This window comes from Cyrtonyx montezumae, unplaced genomic scaffold (assembly GCF_038088225.1).
Source record: "Cyrtonyx montezumae isolate F1298 unplaced genomic scaffold, pur_monq_1.0 scaffold_12, whole genome shotgun sequence".
NCBI lineage: Eukaryota > Metazoa > Chordata > Aves > Galliformes > Odontophoridae > Cyrtonyx > Cyrtonyx montezumae.
Genome location: NW_027071848.1, coordinates 4730521 through 4753725, shown reverse-complemented (window position 1 = coordinate 4753725; position 23205 = coordinate 4730521). Strand labels below are relative to the sequence as shown.

The 23205-nt window shown below is 37.5% G+C and overlaps 1 protein-coding gene across 6 annotated transcripts in view; it reads right to left on the bottom strand.

The window, feature by feature from the left end:
• DLG2 (discs large MAGUK scaffold protein 2) overlaps positions 1–23205 on the bottom strand; it is a 1006374-nt gene that overhangs the window by 70287 nt on the left and 912882 nt on the right. The window lies entirely within an intron of this gene.

Here is a 23205-nt window from a genome sequence, read left to right as displayed (position 1 = left end):
GTGCTGAGTAAGAGGTAGATCTACTTAACCTCTTTAGAGGATCAGAAAACTCCTGATTTAGCTGACAGAGTAAATCTGAAATTCCAGAAAGCTTATAAGTAACTTCCTCACCAAAAAAACCATAACACATATATATTATAGTGGTCTAGGAATGAAGGATTACTGACTACTTAAAGGATAGGGAACAAAGATTAAAAACCAGGGCTCATCAACAAAGAAGTTACCATTAGTGATCTAGAAAAAGTTGTAAAGAATGAAGCAATAATAATTACAGGAAACACCGAAGTATCAAGTGTACCAAACCTAAAAACTTAAAAAGAAAACTTACAGAAGGATTTCAAAATATCAAGTGACTGGATGACAAAATACTTGATGAAATTCAGTGTCCATAAATGCAATGTGAAGCATGGGGAATACCTATGGTCACCAATACCATACTGATGTGCACTAGTGTTGTAGACTTTCTTAATTTTTCTCTATTTTTCTGAGAAAATGTGAATTAAATACATGACAGTCATGAAAAAGGCAAATTTGTTCCTTGAGTTTGAAGAAATGAGTAAACAACCAAACAGAAATAATTGCTATTATACCATAATTCACATTCATGTCCACTCTGTTACTAACAGTAGTCCTGATCCCCTCATCCCAAAGTGGATCTGTGAAAGGCAGAAAGAGAAGAGAGAGGCCTACAAAGACATTCTTTTCAGATGAATAAATGGCAGATGAGGCCTTCTCAGCTATAAAAAAAAGTGTCCAAGAACAGAGTATGATCAAAGAGAATAATGTTATGATTTTTTGGGAAGATAATTCTATTTTTCACCATTCTCACTATATAAAAAGGAAGGAATCATAATTTAAGGACTAAGATATAATATGTATGATTTAATGAACCATTGGATGTGGTAGAAGCTGATAATTTACATGGGCATAACAAAATCCTTCCAAACAAGAAAAAATCCAACAAGGGCTATTTTCATAGTGTCAGAGGATTGATTTACAGGTACTATTAGACATAGCATAATGGGTGGAAAGGGCCTTGGTTTTACCTTCACATGTTCACTCTACATCACTGGGGTTTGGGTCTGATCTTCATAATTTGGCTTATTTGGTGTATGAAAACCTGAAAGTCTACTTTTATGTCAGTGTCCTGCTGTAGCTGTGGAAACCAGCTAAGGAATTCAAGCTGAAAACTCCATTTGCACATTTGTATATATGCATTGCAGCTGCCTATAAATAATACATTACAGTAGGACCTGCACAAAACTGGGACCCACCCCCAAGGCCAACAATCATTGTCCATATCTCTGTTTCTTCACTTACTTATTCCTACAGAGAAAGCTTTGAGCTATGAAGAGCACTAATTAAAAGATACTTGACTATTTTTATGTTCTTATCAAAACATTTCTTTCAGACAAGACCCTTCCCTTTTCTATAGCTATGTGTAAAAAGGATGGTGTACCTAAATTTGAACTGAAATTCTTGACATAGCTTTAAGTTTTCTAAACCAAAGTAGTTCAAATCCATTTATGGAATATTATTTCATTGGTTTTCCAATGTTGAGTACCTCAATACAAAGATCTAAACAGTCTTCCCAAAACATAAATTCTATTGACTTACTATCCATTGTCATGAAAATCTGTGAATTTATTTTTACAGAACTTCACAGGTACAAGATGTGCAGCATACAACATACAATTTCATACAAGTATGGAAGTTTGAAAGATAGTGAATGCACACAGTTCTTTCTAACCTGGCACAGTAATATTCAGATTTTAATCAAACTACTGAATGTATCTAATGTCCTCATACATCACCACAATTCTTTTGGAGTTAATTCAAGTGTTCCTCATTTTTAGTGAGAATACTACAAATCTAGATCCTTTTGCCTTTGGGGAAAAATATGAGTAGAAGAGTAAATTCCTGGAAAATGTCTCTCAAATCATTAGTAAATACCTTTCAAATAATTAGTAAAAATGTTTCAATTTTCAGGGAAAAAAAAAAAGGTATTAAATTGGATGCTAAGTAAATACTGAAGCAGTAAAATCCGAAGGAATATTTTAAGATATATTTTTATATCCTTCACCTCATAATAATCTAGATAAGAGAAATATCATCATAAAGTTTGTGCAAAAAATGCCTTTGATGCAAACAATGCCACTATTCCCTAAAGACATCTTTGTTCTTGTTTCTTGCTAAATGATTGACAGGTTAAAAAATGAAGTGATTAGCTTCTAGCTGACAGAAAACAGCAACATGGATCTGTGATGATGACACCCACAAGTGGCATAGTGTCCTACTTATCTGCATTTTAAAGCAACAGCTGCTGGTTTCTTTTTTCTTTTTTCTTTCTTTTTTTTTTTTTTTTTTTTTTGCAATGTCTGTAGAATGTAAAGAGAAGCAAGATTAAAAACAACATCACATCTTTACTGCAAATGTCATGAAACAGGCACTCACAAAACAGAGATGAAACCAAAAGCATTGAGCATATGTGCAACAATGGTATTGGTGAAGGGGAAGATCTTTTAACTCTTGACACCTATGCAAAATATCCTGACATTTCTGAGTCAGCACAATCTAGATATATGCTTTCACTGTATACCCATTCTTCTCTAGACTTAGATATTTGTCTTCAAGAAGTTTTTAATCTCAGTGGTTTTCCTAACGAAAGTTAATTACAAACAGATGTTCATGCCTTAATGCAACAAGAAACAAACCCATGTTGCCCAGAGAAATCTCATGAGTGAACTGCCCCCCCCAAAAAAAAACACATCCATATTCGATCTTGGAGGGGACTAGTTACTTTGCTCCAAAAGAGAGCTTGGGAATAAACTACCAGTAAAGTCTCTGCAATCAAGGTTCTGTGTGTGAACTATGATGCTAGATTATCTGGATACATAGTCATTACCAAAGACTTGTGCTACAGTAACATATTTTAAGAAATCACTGTTCTGCTGGTGAGAACAAGCCTTATCCAACATAAAACACTGCAGCAGCTGGAGTTCCCATTTTGGAGTGAAATGAGTTCATTAAAATGAACATGTCTCACAAATCAAATGTGATGTTTTCTTTGCTAATCATTGATATTGTCTTTAAAATGGCCTGCTAGTTTATTGGTTTCTTTGTGAGAAAGTGGCAGCTCTGAGACTACACAGCCCTATGAAATTCCAGGATGGCATGTGTTTTGTTTTAGATATAACCATGTCTGTGATTGTAATTGCCTTGGACTTTCTTGATGATCACTATTCAGAAAGCTTCAGACAAGCCTGAAAATCAGAGCCATTTCTAATCTTACCTCTTTGATAGTTGCTTCAAGTGCAGCAGACTAAAACAATATTGAATACAGTCTATGACAAATCTTTCTGGACACTGATAGGTTAGTCAAAGCTAGAGTAAAGTTCAGACGTACTATTTTTGGTGTCTAAAATAGATTTAGATGATTTTAAGAGCCAAGGTCTTACTGCAAAAATCAGAAATCTTGCTCCATTCACCAGACCCAGCATTTTAGAGTACATTTCCTCTCACATATTTATGAGAACCAGAATGTCTTTCTCTCTCTCCTTTAAGCATTTGTGGAATTCACATTTAAGGCAGAGAAATATCCAAACTATATTTATCCTTAAAGGACTCAATCTTATTATGTTTAGAACATGCCCAAGAAACATATAGGAAATTGAATGCAGTAATAATGCAATAAGAAACGCTATTTTCTTTTAAAACTCTCTTATCTTCATAAAATGCCCTAATCATCTAATCCTGAGTCACCTGTGATTCCACGTTGGCTTTAACTAAAACAGCAATACACTGAAAAGGGGCATATACCTGCCAGGATATTTTGCAGAAAGTGAGAAGTACCATCATCAACACTCTTCCTTTTAAATCTTAAGCAGAGATTGCTGCTCAGTAAGTAGCTGTCCTCACATGTACAACTTTGCTTTCAAGTTCCCAGAATATTTGGAACATAATATAGAGATGAAAGCAAAGCTTTCAGCAAGAATGAGAATATAGACATTTGCCTGCATTCAATTTTCTCTCTGAGCTAAACCAAGGGCAGATTTATTCAGTCTAACCCAAACCTAAGGTGGTGCTGTGCTCTGTAAGGGAGCTGCATTAAAGATGTATTTGGCTAAACTCTCTGCTTAGCACAGCAAAACTGAATTCCCTACACAGCACTTCCATTTCCTGCATGCAGACTGTATGTAGCTGTTAGGCACCTTGGATCACCCTCTCTAGACCACGTATCTGTTAACATGATGCTGTGATGCCAAAGCTGGGCTTCTGTAGCTCGTAATGTGGCCTGAAAGTTGCATTTGCTACTATCACATGTACAGGTGATAACTGGAGACACTATGCTTACTCTTATAAGCTACTTATGAAAATGCTTGTAATAAAGCCAGTTCCAAACTTCTTTCCTTATCAAGTGTACTAATATTTCCATCTCATCTACCTCATCTATATCTATTTATCAATGCATCTAATCTGTAACTATATCTAATACAAACTGATGAATTTAAAAGGATCCTGTACTTTGACCAAGAAGTCTTTTTTCCTTGACTAACACTGAAAGCTATTCAGTATGGAGAGTGGTGATTCAAGGTCTGACCCATTTTGAATTGACTTGAGGGAGGACAAGAGTATGCCATGCTGCTGAATATCAACATCAATTCCTTAAACACTGTACAGTGAGATCAATCAAAGTAAATCAATACATCACTTTACAAATGGTGAAGAATGATGAGAAGAAGTCTCGTAGGCCTTATCTTAGATAAGAGATGGAAGGTAAGGAGCAATATTAGCTGTGAACACAATTAACCAAATACTTGGCAAGTCTTACAAAAATGCATTAACCTCCTTCACAGGCTGTCAACAAATGGGATTATCTCAAAGCTCACATACTTTGCTTCCTGTCATTTAGAAAAGCAGCTCATCCCTCAGTTTTACTAAACAAAACCGAGAGGTTTACCAAATAAAATAAGATTATCTTCTGCCTACATAGCTTAAGGAAAAGGATGAGAATAGGATTTAAAATGAGGCAGAAGCGATGTGATAGCAATGAAAAGCTTTACATTATTACAAATGATCTGGGAGAGCCTAAAAAAATCAGAACATCCAAATGTGGAGACTGTCTTGCTACCCTGGCTTCCTATAATTTAAGCATTTCTTCATTTCCAGTTAACATGAATCTGAAAGGAATGCTGTTGGAAAAGCATTATTTTTATGGTTGTGTTAGATGTCAAAATATGTTTTCAAGTAGTTAATATTATTCTGTTTCCTTCATCTCAGTTAATCATAAGGGGCGATTTGTGTGAGAAGAGGACAGATTGGATGTAGAATGCATTAATGATGGTTTAATTATGGCTTAAATGTCTTACAAAATTTGAGAAAACTGTCAAATTGGTGAACGGATGAGAATTTATTGTGATGCTCACATTAGAGTGAACTGAATTGTGATGTTATTCAGCTGAGTAGAATTCTTAAAACAGTAAAATATGTCACTATTAAAGGTATATTTTTTCAATGACCACTTAATTTGCATATTGATGCAAGGATGGTAAGATGAGAAAAACTGAATGGAATAATAATCCAGAGGAGTGTAATCCTATTCTTCTTGAAACCCAGGAAGGGCTAATTTCAAATTAAGCTACAAAAATTCATGTGGAACACTCAACTGGATTTCAAGCATGGAAAGGTATATCAGAGGAGGGACTATAATCTCAAAACACTGCCCTGGGGAACAAGAACTGAACAGTGGAATCTCACTAATTTGCTTCTAACTCAGCCCTCAAAAGCAATAGATGTCTGTAACAGTGAACATCCTCCAAGATTATGCATTACATCTTGAGTCCTAGACATCCAAAATCACTTCACAGAGACAAAGGTTGAAAGACGTGAAATGTAATAGCCACAGCTGTGCTATTGATGCAATGAAGAGCTGAAAACCACGACTGATGATCTTTTAGATAATTGATCAAAATAATCATAGTTCATCAAAGGACCAATGGATATCTACACAAAGTACCTGTTATGTACTATGGAGAAGGATGAGGAAATCAGGAAACTTAGGGAAGGATAGAACAAGAACAAGAAGAAGAACAGAGTGGTGCTGACCATTTCAGTTCAAACATTTATTTATGTATGCTAAACAATTACTGAAAGAAGAAAACTTGGAGAGGACAGTGATTTAACACAGAGATAACAGATAAAACATGAGGAAAATAAAGATGCAATCTGGTTATTTTTTCCAATTTGATCTGATAGGCAGATACCACTCTCTGATGCTTGATCACTGAGACCCTGTGCTGTATGCACAAAATGCAGTATATGTGGGTAGAAGCAGGGGATAGTGCCAGGAATGCATGGCACCAAGGTCAATAAGATCTTCCATATCTGCATTGACAGTAAAAGGCAGAACAATGGAAACTGCTTGAACTGATTTAGTGACAGCAAACACAGATAAGGCTGAGTGGCTCAGTGCTTTTAGTCTTCACCAAGAAGGTCTAACTGGGTGCTGTGCTTGGAAATGGGGTTCAGGAAGAGGAGAGACCAGAAGTGGGTGATGACTGACTCAATCCGTACACATCCATGAAATATACAGACTGCCTGAATGGGCTGAGAGAACTGTCCAAGGTCAGGACCAGGCCTTCGTCATCTTTGAAAGGTCACTGAGATTGGGGTATGAGCCCAGTGTCTGGAACTGGCAAATATAGTCATCTTCAAAATGGGCCAAAGGTGTATTTGAGAAACTACAGGCTGGTCAGACTCCTTTTGGTGCCTGAAAAAGCTGAGGAGCGAGTCCACTCAGATCACATTTTTGAGCATGTGAAGGAAAAGAGTATGACCAGAAACAGTAATTACGGACCAAGAATAAACCATGTCTGGGCAACCTGATAGCAGGATAAAATGATTGCATTTGTGGAGCAGTAGCTGTTATATAGCCTGACCTTAGCAAGACTTTTGTTTCTTATTTCCCATAAGATTGAGAAATATTGTGGTCTTGATGAGTGGACACTAGATAGGTAAAAGATTAGCTGGATATCAGCCTCAGAGGATTGTGCTTAGTGAGCTGCATCTACCTAAAAGTCAGCATGAAGTGAGATACCACAGGGACCTGTTTTTGAGGCTTGTGCTATAGCATATGACCAGTGACCTAGAGGAAGTGACAAGTGAACTCTCATAAAGTGAGCTGATGGCACTACACTGGGTCCAGCTGGTACACTTGAGAGCAGGGTAGCCACAAAGAATAACAGGTAAGATAGAGGAAGAGTCCAGCAGGCATCTCATGAATTTCAAGATCAAGACAATAAAATCTTGCATTTGAGACTAATCCCCTTAATTGTATGGGTTGAGAACAGACAGCTTTTGTAGAAGATCTTCAGGTCCTTGGGGTTCTGGCAGATGGCATGCTAGGCATGACTGCCATGTGCCCTTGCAGCAAAATTGAAGGAAGGTCAGTGCTTGCCTGATCCAAACTGAAGCACCACTGGGCATCACAGGAATTGCCTGGCAGAACAGGAAAACAAGCTTCAACTTTCTAAATTTAACTGATCCAACTGTAGTACTGTGCATCGTTAGATGTCAGTAGTGGTGACTATATGGAAGTTTTCCAGACAGGTTCAGAGGTCTACCATCCTTTTCTACATCAGGAATATCCTCATGAAGATGTGATATGCATTCCCCTGTGGGAAGCTCCTTATTCCAAGTCCCTTTTGGAGGCTTGTGCTCCAAACAGCATTTCACCCTTGTATAATGGTTATATGAGCCACTTCTGCCCTAGGAGACAAGGTATTCCCATCAGAAGCATACAAGGGAACAGAGAAAGGAAATACATCCTTTCAACATTAATTTTGTTTGCTCATATGAGAAGTAGTATGAATGGTGATTTTCAGCTGAAAATGCACTGCAGACAAATTGTAAATGTTTTTTCCTTGATTAAAGCAGTAGATAGGATTTTACAGGCCTTCGATAAATTGAAAGAATAGTTCCCTTCTACTGAGCAAGATCCACATCAACTCAGAACTACTCTAGAGCTGGAAATAAACATATCATTTTTTATTTTACGCATCACAATTACCAATTAATTGTCTATTATGGAAATCTATGTCAGACAAAATATTGGCAGAGAAAGCTTTCCTAGCAGAATGCAGTTAAAAACGCTAAGATATCAGGAAACAAATTCTAAAATTAGTTAATCATCTCAAATTTTCAATTATTCTTATAATTGGGGATGATTAGATTATTCTGTACACACGCTGGGAAAAAAATCATTCACAGAAATACAGAAGTCCCAGATCATTATGATTATTTCAAAAGTACTTCTATTTTCACACAAGCTCCCACCAGCTCTGATTAGGTTAAATTACTTCTGTCAGTGCTTCATTTTTCCCAGAAATACTCTGCATTGCTGATTTCTTAAATAATCTTTACCCCATAAGGTGCTATTGTCCTGTACACAGTTTGAGCAGAGGTGAAGCACATCATGAAAAACATATCCAGTATTTGACTAGAAGAGATGATAACGTTTCTGGTATAAATATTTTTCAGAGAGGATCTTACTGACATACTTCACCTACATGTTAGCTCATCCACACATCATATCTAGAAATAATCAAAGAAGAAAAGTGTTCTTGCTCACATCTCAGCACTCCTGGTCCTCTCTCATAGGTGTACCCTTTCAACATATAATGAAGACACAACAAATATTTCGTATTTGCTGATTTAAAAGAAGAAGTCCTTAACTTAGAAGTCCTCTAGAATAAGATTTCAGACAGATAACATGCTGGTAATCTCAGTTTGTTGCTATCTCATTTCCAGAATGGCAACTCTACAGAGAAATATGAAAATTTAAAACTACATAGGCTTCAGATTTTGTTTGTTCAGTTTCCTGTAACAGAAATATGTGGAAGGACAGATATGTGATATGTCTTCAAAGGAAAGAATATGGTGTTATGTTTTCAAAAGAGTTTATTTGAGTCAACATAGTTTCTTCATGATTCATGTGGGTCCAGCGTTGTAACTATAGGATAGAATTAATGAAGAAACTTGATTATCCTTTTCATAAATCTATTGCAATTTTCTTGCTTATGACACCTCATAGTTAAGGGCTAAGGCCACATCATTATTTTTTAAGCATTAGAACCATCTTTCTGATCTAATAAAAAATGTGGCGATAACAAAAAAAAATCCAAACTCTTTTCACACATCTAATTCAGAAATTTATGATAAATGTTGGCCTCAAACTTTGCCATTCTATGACTGAAAGACTCTTAGATGATTTATTCAAACTCTGTTTTATCTCCAACAGCTACAAGTAGGCGTCCTACAATTAACAAACAAGTCATCATAGTGCTTCAGCACCACTCCATCTCTCTCTAATAACAAAACTGTGTATTTTTAGGTCTTAAATTAATGCAGAATCTGAGCTCCTCTGTTCCAGAATAATGCCATTTATCTTCTTCCAGTAAGAGCTCAGACATTATAGAAAACTGTTTGTATTCTTTAAACAGGCAGGTCACTTCTAAGTGATATCTTTTGGAGTAAAATTTTTCATAGCATGAATTCTGCCTGAGTTATGACAATGTTGTATGATTCCTTCATTCATAGTCCATTAACCATCAGTTATACTTTCTACAGATGAATTTTACTGCTGTTTGTAGGAGACATAATTACTACTGATTTCTTAATATACACTTTTAGAAATTATTTTCATATTCCATAAACTTATCTGTCTACTCTTTCTAAATAAAACAAAATCCCATTTCAAATTCACATCTGCTGTAGCTCTTGAATATATTTAGACACCAAAGCAGCTGGAATAAAAATGAATATGAGTCTTTAGTGTAGCACGCTGGGCTATGTACCACGTTTCCATAGATGGAACATTAAAAGCTCAACTTAATATTCTGATAAATTTTCCTAAAAGAGCAGTATTGAAATCTGAGGATAATTTAAATGTCCTTTCTTAAAAGGACATTTAATCAGGCAAATAGGGATTTTTCTTTTTGTCATCATTCAGTAAATCAAGAGCTGCTGAAATTAACCAAGCAATTACAAAGTTTAGAGAAAGAAAACTTTGACCCTTCTGCATATATATATATGTAATATATATTTTTTTTCTGTACAGTGCCTGATGGCTTTGGAATGCTAATATAGAAATAATGATACTACAGTAGTTTAAAAAGCTCCAACAGTACAGCTCTTTCACACTTGACCAAGAGGAAAACAGCCTTGTGTTTTCCAGACACTAAATTCAGAAATGATCCTTGCATTCAGCTGGCTAATGTTCAAATCATAATTCCATCATATTCCCTATTATTCTTTCAGTGAGAAATATCCTGAATACCAATTGATATTTCATTTACATCATTTTTCTTTTTTCACCAGACTTCTTATATCCAAAGCTGCAAAAAAATCCTCCTTTGGGGCAAAACAGTCTGTTGAATTTTATCCAATCTTTTTAAATAGCTGTGATATTCTTAAAGGGAGACTACAGTTGAGTACTGCTAACTGAATCACTGTCTACTACTCATACAAAGCACAGACAAAAGTAGATACATCAATTACTGTTTACTGATTACTGTATTCCTAATGATGTTATTTTTAAGCATTTTCAGAATCTTGGCACAAAACAAACATATGAATGAAAGCAAATTGGAAATAATCTAAAAATATACAGATTCCTCAAGGTATCAAGTAATCAAAAGCTTATTGCATTAACATAACCTCTGTAATAAAAATACATTGTTCCTCATATATGCAAAAACAGAGCTTATTCAGATACATTGCAGTGCCTCTGGACTGGTTGACCAGTGTGGTTGAAGATGTCCCCTCCCTGAAAGCAATCAAGGCCAGGCTGGATGGGGCTGTGAGCAACCTGGTCTAGAGGAAAGTGTCCCTGCCTATAGCAGGGGGTTGGAACAAGATGATCTTAAAGCTCCCTTCCAATCCAAACCGTTCTGTGATTCAATTGTAATGAATTCTAAGGTACTTGCTGAAAGAGATCAGATTTATGTGCAAGAACAGAACTGGTCAAACCATCCATGTCTCTGCCTCAGTATCAGTGAAATTTGCCTGACTGACAGGGTTCATTACTGCTGTGCAGGGAAGTTTACAACCTATGCTAACTGCTCATGGTTACTGCACCTGCATCAGAAGGTGGTGTGGGCTGTGGGCTTCAATCTGATGTGTCAGCCTGTACAGCAACTCCTGGGTCTGGCTGGAAAGTAAGCCCAAGGCAGAACCTGATAGTGAGTCAGCTTGTATTCAATCATATTTTGTTTTCCTTATTTCTATGATTTGGATTCAGCTACAGCTATTTTACCAAATTATTCAAACCTAATTAGATGATCAGGTTTTAAGAGACAGCCACAAAATTCAGGTCCAGCTCAGTTTTGCTGAAATTTCAGCTGAAGTTCAAGAGCTTTCGAAGAGGAATCCATTCGCAAACATCACTGATGATGAATTCAAGTTTTCACTCCTGGAATGACTCTGACTTGAAACCAGAGTGAAGAGTGATGAAAGCAATTACACTTTAGCTGGGATTAACTTCAGACAGAGTGAAACCCATATGAATCAGATTTGAAGAAAAGCTGTGTGCTGAAATTAAGCAGTTCCTAATAACTCTATCAGCAGCTTAAGGAACCTATTTCTGACCACATTAATGGCAGTGTAGATCATCATTTTGTCTGTAAAGAAGGGTAAGTGTGAGATCAGGACCATACACTAAGAGTGCTAAATAACAAAATGAAATTGTCCTTAAATCTAGTTATTTAAAAATGTGATAAATTTGCAATTAAATTAACAGAAAATGGATGTTGTAAAAATCTGCCTGTAACATCATGTCTGGAAGAGATATCACAGCAGAATCACTCTGAAGGTGAATGCCCTTTGCAGGGCATTTCAAGAGATATTGCATTCCCAGCTCCTTGCTGCAGCAGAGTATTTTTGTTGCAATTGCTTGCTGTGGATATGGCAATACTACCTTACTAGAATAACAAAATCACTTTCAGTGGTAATATCAGGAGAGGGAATTGCATTTTGAACCTGTGATTCATGTTAGAAACATCGCTTCACGGCCCTTGCACTTCCACTGAAAATGTTATTGATTCTCTTTAAAGTCCCTGTTAAGTTGTTTTCAAGATAAGTTCACATAGATAGCAGTTTCCTCCTACAGAAATGCATGGACGTTTTTCAAATCTCAGCTTCACTTCTCACACAAGAAGAGTTGTCTCAGTATTCTCAGTATAATGAATCCTGAAAAATTCAAATCTGGCTGCCTGGGTGCAGAGAGGAACAGATGAGAAGTCTGAAATGTGTGTGATTATGTATCTTAAACTACCTGTGAAAGAAGCAAAATACTGCTTGATGGCCATTAGTTCGGTCTTTTTCATGACTGATAGAGAACCTGTGATACTTATCTGTGGAAATTCTCTTATGGTGTCTTCAATTACAACAGCTACTGACTGCAACCTCTACCTGGATTCTAAAGTGTCTCAACCATATTAATAAAGACTGTATGGCTGCAGAGATAACACTTACAGACCTTTTTGATTCCCAGAAAAAGAGGAACATATACACCTCTTGGAAATGGAAAGGACACACTTATGATCAGCATGCTAAGGTAAAAACTATTCATAACTGGCATAAACAAAATTAAAGTGCTTAGAAATATGAGGTCAAAAAAATCCTTCCAATTCATTCAAGTGACTGCTTCCCTCTTAATATTTTATGAAGCTTTTAGCTGCTGCCTGCCCTGCCAGGACCCTTCAGAATATCTAGGAGGAAGATGCAGGGGTAGAAACTGCAATGCAACGTTGTCATTCTTGTAGTAAGTAATTATATAGCGGTAAATAATATGTGGTGCTAGCAAGTGTACTGATAATTACAGCAGCACAATATCCTGGGTGAAGGAATTGCACTGTCTGCAAGGTCAACTGGGAAAAATCAGAAAAAAAGAAGTAGTATTTATGGAAAGCATATGAATTTTTCATTATCTTCACTCTTATTTAGTGAAGAACATCTGGCAGACTTTATCAAATAGCTCCGAGTCTTCTACTTGCTGCATTTCTACACAAGCACATTAGTGTCTGGATCAGCTGCGTAGAAAAACAGTGATTTGTAACTGAGAATTTTCTTTAGCTAATAGTACTACTGTGCTCTTTGTATCTGTTGCTGTTTCCATGGAAATAAATAGAAGGTATTACTTTTGGATTGATGTTATGCATATACACACACACAAATGTGGTGATCTCTGATACGCTTTTCTATTCTGTGTGCTCTGAGTGCAAAAGAAATTCAGAGAGGATTAGATCCTACCTACCAGGCTTATTGACTAGTGTCACACAATGACCACTGTCTGCAAAGTTTGCATCATAGCTACAGGAGGATCTGTTCAGTGTGATGCCAGCGAGGCCTGGGAGGTCCTAGATTTTCTGCTCAAAGACTTTATTCTGAGTTGCAAGTGTAGGGTATCAGGGAATGACCAGACAGAGTTGCTGAAGAGCTCCTTGTGTTCACCATCTCTGGAAGGCAATTCCCCATGTCCCTTCCAGGCTTGACTGTAGGCACAGTCATTTCTACTTCTTGTATCTCTAGAGAAGAGTTTGGAAAGCTCACTGATCTCTTCCTTATCCTCAACATTTAACTTGTTTGGGATTTCTTCTCACAGATGGACTGCCCTGCAGTGAGACAAAAGTTCCTTCTCATTCATCTTTATTGGGAGGCTCTTCAAATGAGAATTCCCACTGCTCTGTTCAGCAGTTATATTCAGTTCCAACACTGTTGTCAGCTTTCTACCAACACAGCTAGTTTGGAGAGCCTCTTCTCTTTATATCTTTTCCATTTAAGATGCCTAGGTGGAGAACTCTTTAACAAGGCCAAGCAATCTTCTCTTTCTCTCACATTGGACACTGTTCTAAGACTGTCCACTAACTTGTGCTGTGCCAATGAACATATTGTTTCCATCTTTTTGACTGTATTTTCATGAGCTTCTGTTTTAATAGGTTTCTTTCCCTATGTTCATAATTTAACTTACTCTCTTGTACTTTTCCAGTTGAGAACTACACAAACCAGTGGTGCCCAATTATAGCTGTTGGCATGGAAATATCATAGAAACAGTTTGTCGGAGTAGACTGCTTTTTCAAATGGAACAGACAAAGCTTAACTGCACGTTTTGCTGACTCACTTTCAGCCATTTTAAGCCATGGACAGTTTATTTCCATTGTCACTTTCCCCCTCTGCCCTGACAGATCATGTTCTGAGTCTCTGCTTAGAAATGAGGCTGTCTGAAGCTGTGACTATCTAGGTTATAGAAATTACAAACAAATCCTATTTCTACACGTGGCCAAGTTCTTCATCATCATCTTCTGGCTTGAAAATGATTCTAGCTGACGCTTTCCTGCCAAATGAGTCTCTGAACCAGAAAGCAGTCAGTCCAATAGGGAATTGGAAAGCAGAATGCATGTGCAATGAAAAGCTATTAAAGTATCTCTTAAGAAAAGAAAGAGGTGTGCTGCTTCTTTAGAACAGGCAATACATGTCAAGCACAGTACCTATCCTGGGACTGGATTATTTTAATAACTTATGAAACAGAAAAATAAGGAAAATGGACGGAAGTATGCACTATTTATTTCTACCGAAGCAGGCATTAATAATTCAGCACTAAGGACATGGTTTCAGATCTCAGCCAATTATTTCATATCTAACAAGTTTTACTGATAATGTAAAGATAAGATGAATTAGACAAGGAAGGCTTTGATAAGGAGCTGCTTTATATTCTGAGCTTTAAGCAGAGCTAGTTATCTGAGATTACTGTAGGCTGCAGTGTATTCATGTGAGGCTCAAGGTGCTTAGTACCACGTGCATTAGCTTTTCATCTTGAACAGAAATTCCATAATTTGCAGAGCTACAACCACAAATAAATGCAAATTAATCTGTTTTTCTTCCCTTTTTGTCACTACTGGAGATTCAACCCTCAGTGACAGAGTTGGTACTTCATACTGCAGCTGGGCACTGTGCATTGGGCTGGAGTGATTCGTGGTATCCCTGGGCAGCAGCAGCAGCAATGTAGCTCAAGTACCTAGCATCTCTGGGACTTCATGCTCCATGCCCAGGGTCACCAGACCCCATCCTATACTTCAAAAAGGTGAGTTGGTGGGTGAGAAGTGTGTGAGATGCAGAACCACATCTCAGGGAGGAGTCGGTTGGATTCATTTCACACTGGATACTGAAAAGTATCAGCATAAAGATCTGATAAAGATGAAGAAATGAAGAAGAGAGCTGGTGTCAAGCCAAGGCGAGGCTGTTTTGACTGATTTGTTTACATGTTCGGTTTTCACTCTCCATTAACTACTTCTTTTTTGTCTTTGACATGTTATTAAAAATTGCAGACTAACCTCATTTTTCTTTAACTGTTCACAAGTATCTGTACAGCAAAATAAAAAGAAATATAATAATTTTCAGGAAAAACTACTGCAGTTTTGTGGTTGCTCACTGTTTCAACTGAAGATATATCAAGTGCACTGACAGTGGGCAATAGTGGTGGGCAGTTGGATTTTAGAGGTCTTTTCCAACCTTAATAATTCTATGGTCATATAATTGTATGATTTCCATAGTCCTAGGGCTTAGGTGAAGCATATTACTGTGTTTGCAGCAGCATCACATTTCAGACTCATGTTAGCACCAACATACATACAAAACAGAAGCCTGAAGGCTTCTAAGTTGTGAATACTCTAAGACTAAAACTCTTATGTTCAAATTTCAATGGCAACACTCTCTCAACATGTTTATGTCTGAACATGAGGAAGCATTTCTGTGCTGAATGGGTGATGAAGTACTGGCACTGGTTGCCTGGAGAGGCTGTGGAGACTCCACTTTGGGGATCTCCAAAGCTGCCTGGACAATGTGCTGGGCACCCTGCTCTGGGTGTCCCTGCTGGAGCAGGACTTGGGCCCTGATAGATCCAGAGGGCCCTCCCAAACCCAACTATTCTGTCATTTTGTGAACACAACTGTGTGTCTTAGTTATAGCATTTCAGTTAAGGATCCCTGAAAACTTCACAGACAATCCAAAGCGTGAAATTCCTGAAGTTCCTGCTGACATCAAGGAGATCACCTCAATAAATTCAGCTCATCTCCAGACATTCCCTGTTCTCAGTTTTCAATTGATTGTTTAAAATTTCTTATGTAGTCTGTAGCACAGCAGGAAGAAGAAACATGGTTGTTTTCATAAATGCCAATAAATGATCTTCTAAGCACATAACCAGTCTGAGGTTCTTAAGAAAATATTGCATTTGCATTATTATATAAGTGAGTTGTCTCATTTTCTTGATTCTTTTTTTTTTCTTCTTCATAAGTTATGTGAGCCAGATACTAAACATGAACTTCAAAACAATATCTGTATTGGATGAATTGCTTGTTATCTTAGGTGATCTTCTATCATATCCTTCATCCTTCTCTGTTCCTCAGTATCTCTAATAACCAAAAAAGACATCTGAGTGAGTGTTCTATTAGCACTGATTCAAAACCTGAGGAAAAGGTCTCTCAAGCCGATCTTCTTTGAAAAATAAGGAATTGCATTTTGTCCTTGGTCCTGACTCTGAGTATTGGTCACTGAAGCCAATGAAAATGCTCACTGCTGCCAGTAGGATCTGGAGAAGACCCCACACTCAGAGAAGGAACAGCTAAAAAGTAGTAAAAACTCAGACACTCATACTAAACCAGTACGTGTGAAATGAGTAACTTTCCAAACCAGTCTCAATCTTCCTGTCTGAAAAGGCATTTCAACTGCAACAGCTCATTCACAAGTGTAGGTTTGGTGTGTATTTATCTGATCATTTCCAAACATGACTGATATACACCATCATAAAACCCAGCTTTCTGTACTATTTAATTTTTAAGCTCCCTACTCTGTTCTATAATTTGGACCTAAGAATAAGCCAAAGTGAACAAATTGTACGAAAATTTCAATTATCACCAGTTGCCTTCCAGTAAAGAGAATTCTAATAGTTGCTATCATTTTATTCAAGTACAGGCACAGTTCCATAAGCTCTAGCTATTTCTCTATCAAATTGAAACAGTGGTACCTACGTGTCAAAATCACACTGTCCCCAGAAATTATTCAGACTGACCGACAGAGCTCTGAAGCCTGACAGAGATGTACGATGTGAAGCCATTCTTGGGTTTCTCCAACTCAGAATATTGTATGAATTCTAAACTCAATCAGATTGAAGACCATGACCTCAAAATATTATTGGCTATTGTCAGCCACTTTCAGCAGTGCTAATTCAAGTGGCAAACTAATTTAGAAGGAATATGGGAGGGATAAGAATTCATGGCAGAAACAGCTGTAGAAAATGATGTTATAGTTTTGACAGGGTTAAAGATTCTACAATATATGCACACTGTGTGTGTGTCTGTGTGTGCCAGTGTGGGTGGGATTCAAGTCACAAAGCTTTAAGTGATTCTAATATAGATATTTACATCTCAACTAATCACTTCAGGCGCCTTCTACTCATCTGTGAGAAACAGATATTCTTAAAGCATGATTTACCTGAGCAATCCACTGGTCTCTGAATTAGATGAATTGTTCTCTGAAAGTGCCAAGAGCACACTGCTGACTAGAGAGAGACTGGGCCAATAGCTTAAATGAAGACAAGGTACATGTGGATACAGCATGTATTTACTACTAACATATATCTGTACAGATAGTTATATAAACATATATGATTTCCTTGCAATATTTAGGAATGAGCATTTCATATATCTCTTCCCCTGCTTCCCTTGGTAAATCTTTCCATCACCCATATTGATATTCTCATGTGTGACGATTTCAGTGCTGAGATGTCTTCAAAGCTTATATTTATCATGAGGACGTCAGACTGCTCTTATCACAACCTGCTGTGCAGCTATCCCAGGAGAGCCTTGATCTGATGCTCAGTGTTCTATGGGGGTTCACTGTCTCCAAAAAGACAGAGAGATTGAAGGCTGTAACAGACATCACATAAAACCAGCCCTGCATGCCACAAGCGATCTTCATGTTGCTCCAGCCAAACTCTTCAGTTACAGCTCTGCAAAGTTCCCAAGCCAGAATTTCTGTGATTTGTTGATAACCAACTTCTCTCAGAGCAATAAAGCATCATGCTGATTTCTAAGAAGTTCAGGAAATGCACATAAAGGTGTCTGAGACCTAATGGAGAATTTATTGAGCTGGGAATTGGTGTAAACAACCCAAAGTGTCTCAGCCTTGACTCCCTTTCAACTGCTGCTAAGTTGCTATGGCAAATCTTTAGACTTTGTTCCTTAGGGCTCAACGATAATGAACCAGAACACATTCATTTTTAATATATAATGCTTTGTTTGCACAGCACATTCATATCAAAGCTACAAAATGCTTAGCATTAATTCCAGTTAGGAGAAATTCCAGTTTCCCAAATTACAGCTGGATTTAGCTCTGATTTCCACAACTACCTTTACACCTATTAGTACAATTTGCTTTGTACTGATAGATTTTTAGTTAAAGCAGTATTGGAGTTTAAATATCTGCATTTCAGTGACCTCAATCAGTCCCTTTATATAGGGCAAACAGCCACCACCAGGTGCAGTGATTTTGCACTGACCGTATCAAACAGGTTTTAAACAGTAAAACAGCAGTGGGAGGACTAGGGTATTGATAAAGCTTTTTAGTTGATAATGAGTGATACATCACCACAGCACCTGACTGTGGTTTTGGCCCATTGGGATTATACAGAACATGTATTCAGAAGTAATCCAGTAAATCAACAGAAGGAAAACCCTTCACCATATATAGCTCTCAGTTCCTTCAGAGGTCAATAATTTTATATGAAAGTTTCATTGGCTGTTTGCATCCACCAAACTTTGTAAAGGACTGCATTTTCCTAATGTTTGACTCTTCAAAAGACTGACATTTTTCATAGTCCTTGGGTTAAATAATGTGATCTACTATGTCTTAAGAGTCCCCACATGCTGGCTGAAAACATTTGGCTGCGGATCTGGATCTAGAAGGACAAAGCAAACCATATACCTATTTTAAGGCAACCAAATACATAGTCTTACAGGAACAGATTTAAATAACTTGAACTAAAAGACAAAAAAAGGGAAGGTAAGAATTTGCATATGAAAAACTGAAAAAACCTATGTGTGTATATAGCCCAGTGCAGCATTTAGCTGGTGATGTTTGTTTGCTTTCCTCATTAATCATGAGCTGATAGCTGAATTCCAATGAATTAAAAAGGATAACAGTGGAATTTTTTAGTCTCTTATGTCAGGTATTGAATTCAAATTAAGTTCATTCACCACCAGCAACAAATGAACTATAAATAATAGAACTTGCTGTTTCATACTTTCTGTTTCAGGTTTTTTTTTTTTTCCTCATTGGAGATATTAAGAGACAAACAGAATGTGGGCTCCTAACAGCATGTCCCATTGCTCAGTCCTCCCTTGATGTCTCTTAATACTTTGTCATTAGTGGTGTGATCTCTCTGAAAACACCTCAAATTGAGACATAGTTTTTCTGGTACAAAAAGAACAGGGAGTACACAGAAAACTTTTCAGCAAATTTCTGGAAAATATTCTAAGCAGCAGCAGAAAGTCTGAAGACAGGCTGTGATAAAGAATGATAACAAACAAACAAACAAAAAAAATCAGAAACACCGAAGTATTCAGAGAAAAAAGTCCAGGTCAAAAGGCAATACAGTTTATCTGGAATAAATCACTATCAATTGCTTTCCTGCCGTATATACATTTACGTGTGACTTTTTAATTTCTTAAAGACTAATTCTAATCTTACACTGAAACTATTATCTCCATATTACACTCTCACCTCAGTTCATTTCATGTAACTACTTTTATACACCTCAATTAAAAATACTGTGCTATTACATTTGAGGCCTGGATTGCACTCTAGATACAGATGTAGAAAGATAAGCTTCATTGGAGAAAATACTTCTATCACAGATGTCTAGAACAGGTTAGATGAATGAGATGCAGGCAGATTCCCTCCCTGAAGATTCCCTTCTCCTTCCATCCAAAGGGAACCTCAGAGTGACTAGCTAAGATATAAATGTATAAGGTGGTCATTAAGAGTTAGGGGAAATATAATGAATGCAGTGAACACAAGGTTTGCACAGTGGACAGCAAGCAAAGTGCTGGATCTAAAACTGGTACACTGGCATGCTATGTTTTCTAAAGATGTTTCTGAGACAGCAGTGAGACTGAAGGAAGGTGCCTGTGGGCTGAGATGGGGGTTCTCACAGCAGAGGCAAAACCCACCACCCAGCAGATGTTGGGATTGGGGGAAATCAGAGATTGCATGGAAAGTAAGAAGACTGCACCCAATGAGCTCTGTATCTACTGGGAGGTCTCCTCACAGAGCACTGGTTTTTCTCACCCCTTTTTCTGTTGGCTTTTCTATGAGCAGATTATGATAGGTATTTTCAACCCATGTGGAACTTTATTTTCTTGCAATGGTATTTCCTTTGATTAAGCTCTTTGGCTAAAAAATTACTTTGCTTATGTTCACTGAAGGACAGCAAAATCACTACATACCAAAGAAATGAAAACAGAAAGAAAGAAAGAAAATCATTAACTTGTCTTTACAACTGCAGATTTGCTACATATGGTAATTTGCCTCTAGTTCTTTTGCAAATGCTGTCCAGGATAATCCACTGATGTAGAAATGCCCTGAGTTATAAGAATACTAAAAAACACTGACTCTCAGGCTTTTTACAGTCATTGGCTGGAAAGAGTTTATCCGTAAAGTGCCCTGATAATTTTAATCTCAGTAAACAAGCACAGATCTTAACACACATTTATTTTTTCTGCAGTGCTTAATGTAGACATAAGCTACCTTTTTAATTAGTGTATGATTTGAACTAGCAGTACTTAGTTCAATGCTCCAGGCACTGCTGCACTACACATTATAATAATATTTAAAATATAGAGTTTCCCAAGTAGATTTCTCAGAGTTGGACACAGCCAATTGTGTGGGTTTGATTGCACAAATTTAAGTTAATAAAAGTGACTGAGACTTTTGAGGTTTTTTGCTTGAGAGGTTTGGGGCATTTTTTTTTAACAAGTCTGGAATAAAAGAACAAAATTTACATTTATGATTTGGTAAGTGATACTTAGATATGTGGTGAAGACCACAAAGACTTCTGTAGTAAAGATCCAGGGCATATCAGCTTAGTGAGACAGCCCACATCCAGAATTCATAAATTAGTAGAAAACACAGTGCTCTCATGCATAGAGAGCAATATCAGATAGAGGAACCAGGCTACTCCAGATGCTGCAGAGATTTATTAGCTTGGCTTTGTGTGGAAATTAACTAGCCCTGACTCTCAGCTGCATCAGAACTCATTACTCAGCCAATAGAGGAGTAACGAGTTCTGATGCAGCACAAACCATCAAATTGTTCAGGACTCCACACTGGACACTTGTGCATATATTTGAATTGACTAGTGGTTACTGGCTTGGATTTCTCATGCCATTGTTCCTTACATTTTGGTTTCTAAGTTTTCCTCACAACAAATTAAGCCTCATATGTTCCAACCTGTCCAGTAATTGCAGCTTTTCTGAAAATGCAATGTCATGTGTTTGACCCAAACTCACTTGTTGGGTCTGGAAAATATCCATTCAAGATGGAATAGGTTCAGAAGTCATCTAAAAGCTAGAGAGTCCAGAAGAGGTCAGAGATGTATCAAACTCTTGACACTTCCAACCTGACCTTGTCCAATAGCCCTATGGTAAGAGTGATCCATAGCATGTCAATTCTGACACTTTCTGGCAACACTACCAATTAGGTCTTACTGTGGTTGCTGTCCACTAGAATAAGACCATCAGTACTAATATTTCTTTCCTTCCTTCTGTGCTACTTTATCCCTGCACGTTGAGGGCATAATGAGAAAATGGAGAATTTAGCCTTAATTGGATCTCTGCAATGTTATCACTTGAATTAGCTCCCCCATGAATAATTATCACTGCCTGGAGGCTGACAAATTGCTTCCCTCTACTTCATGATTGTCAGGAATTTCAAATTATATGCTGAGTGTGAGGGAAAAAAAACAGAAATGAAAAGCCTAGAGAAGCATAATTATTAAGATTATTAAAATATTTGGCACTGAGTCCTATGGTTTCCCAGAGTCACAAAAGGCATGAATGACAGCGAGAATTTTGCTAGGGCCAGTTTCACGACTCTTGGCCTTTCAGCCAGAAATGATTTCCATCAATAGACTTGCTCAGTCCAAGCAAAACTATAACTGCTATGCCTGGCTCACAGTTAGGCACTTTCTATGTTGTTCACTGCCCCTTTTAAGCTACCTAAGTTATCCTGTTAAGTGTCTAATCTGCATATCTGAACTTACAATGTAGATGGCAAATTTATTGTAGTCTGGAGAAGATGAGGCTCAAGGGAGACTTTATCAGTCACTACAGCTCCCTGAAAGGAGGTTGTAAGGTGGAGCTCAGTCTATTCTCCTGTGTAACAATCAGATAAGAGAGAATGGCCTCAAGTTGTGCCAAGGGAGGTTCAGTTGTATAGTAGGAAAAACTTTTCTCAGTAAGAGTGGAGAGGCATTGGAACAGGATGCTCAGGGAGGTGACGGAGTCACCATCTTTGGAGGTGTTCAAGAAACATAGATGTGGCCCTGAGGGGCATGAGTTAGTGGGCAATATCGGTGGTTGGTCAACGTTTGGAATGGATAATCTCAGAGTTCTTTTCCAACCTTAATCATTCTATGAGTCTATGAGCAAGGGGACAGCATCAGGCTGTCACATATTTAGAATAGTATATGACAGCCTTTAATTTGTAGAATGTTTTGCAGAGAAAGTGCTCCTTATGAGAACAATAATTCTAAGTCTGGTTAAGGCCACATGCAGAATTGCAGTGCGTCACTACACCACCAAATCCATCTTGGATATCAAAAGAGCTGACAACGGCTAAGAAATCTTCTCATAAAACCAAATCACTATAAAAGTATAATGCTCTTTGAAAACAGCTTGAAATGATAGGATTAAGCAATATGGCTTTATCCAATTTTCACATTAATGATGCTGCACTTGTAAGATTGATGCATTTCTCAATTCAATTCAGTTCTGCTCCTCAATTTCCTCCCGTACCAAGCTGAACCCATAGCATAGAAGTCAGTAACGGACCAGAAAGCAGGTGACATGTTCCCAGGAGAAAGCTATCCTTGCTCAC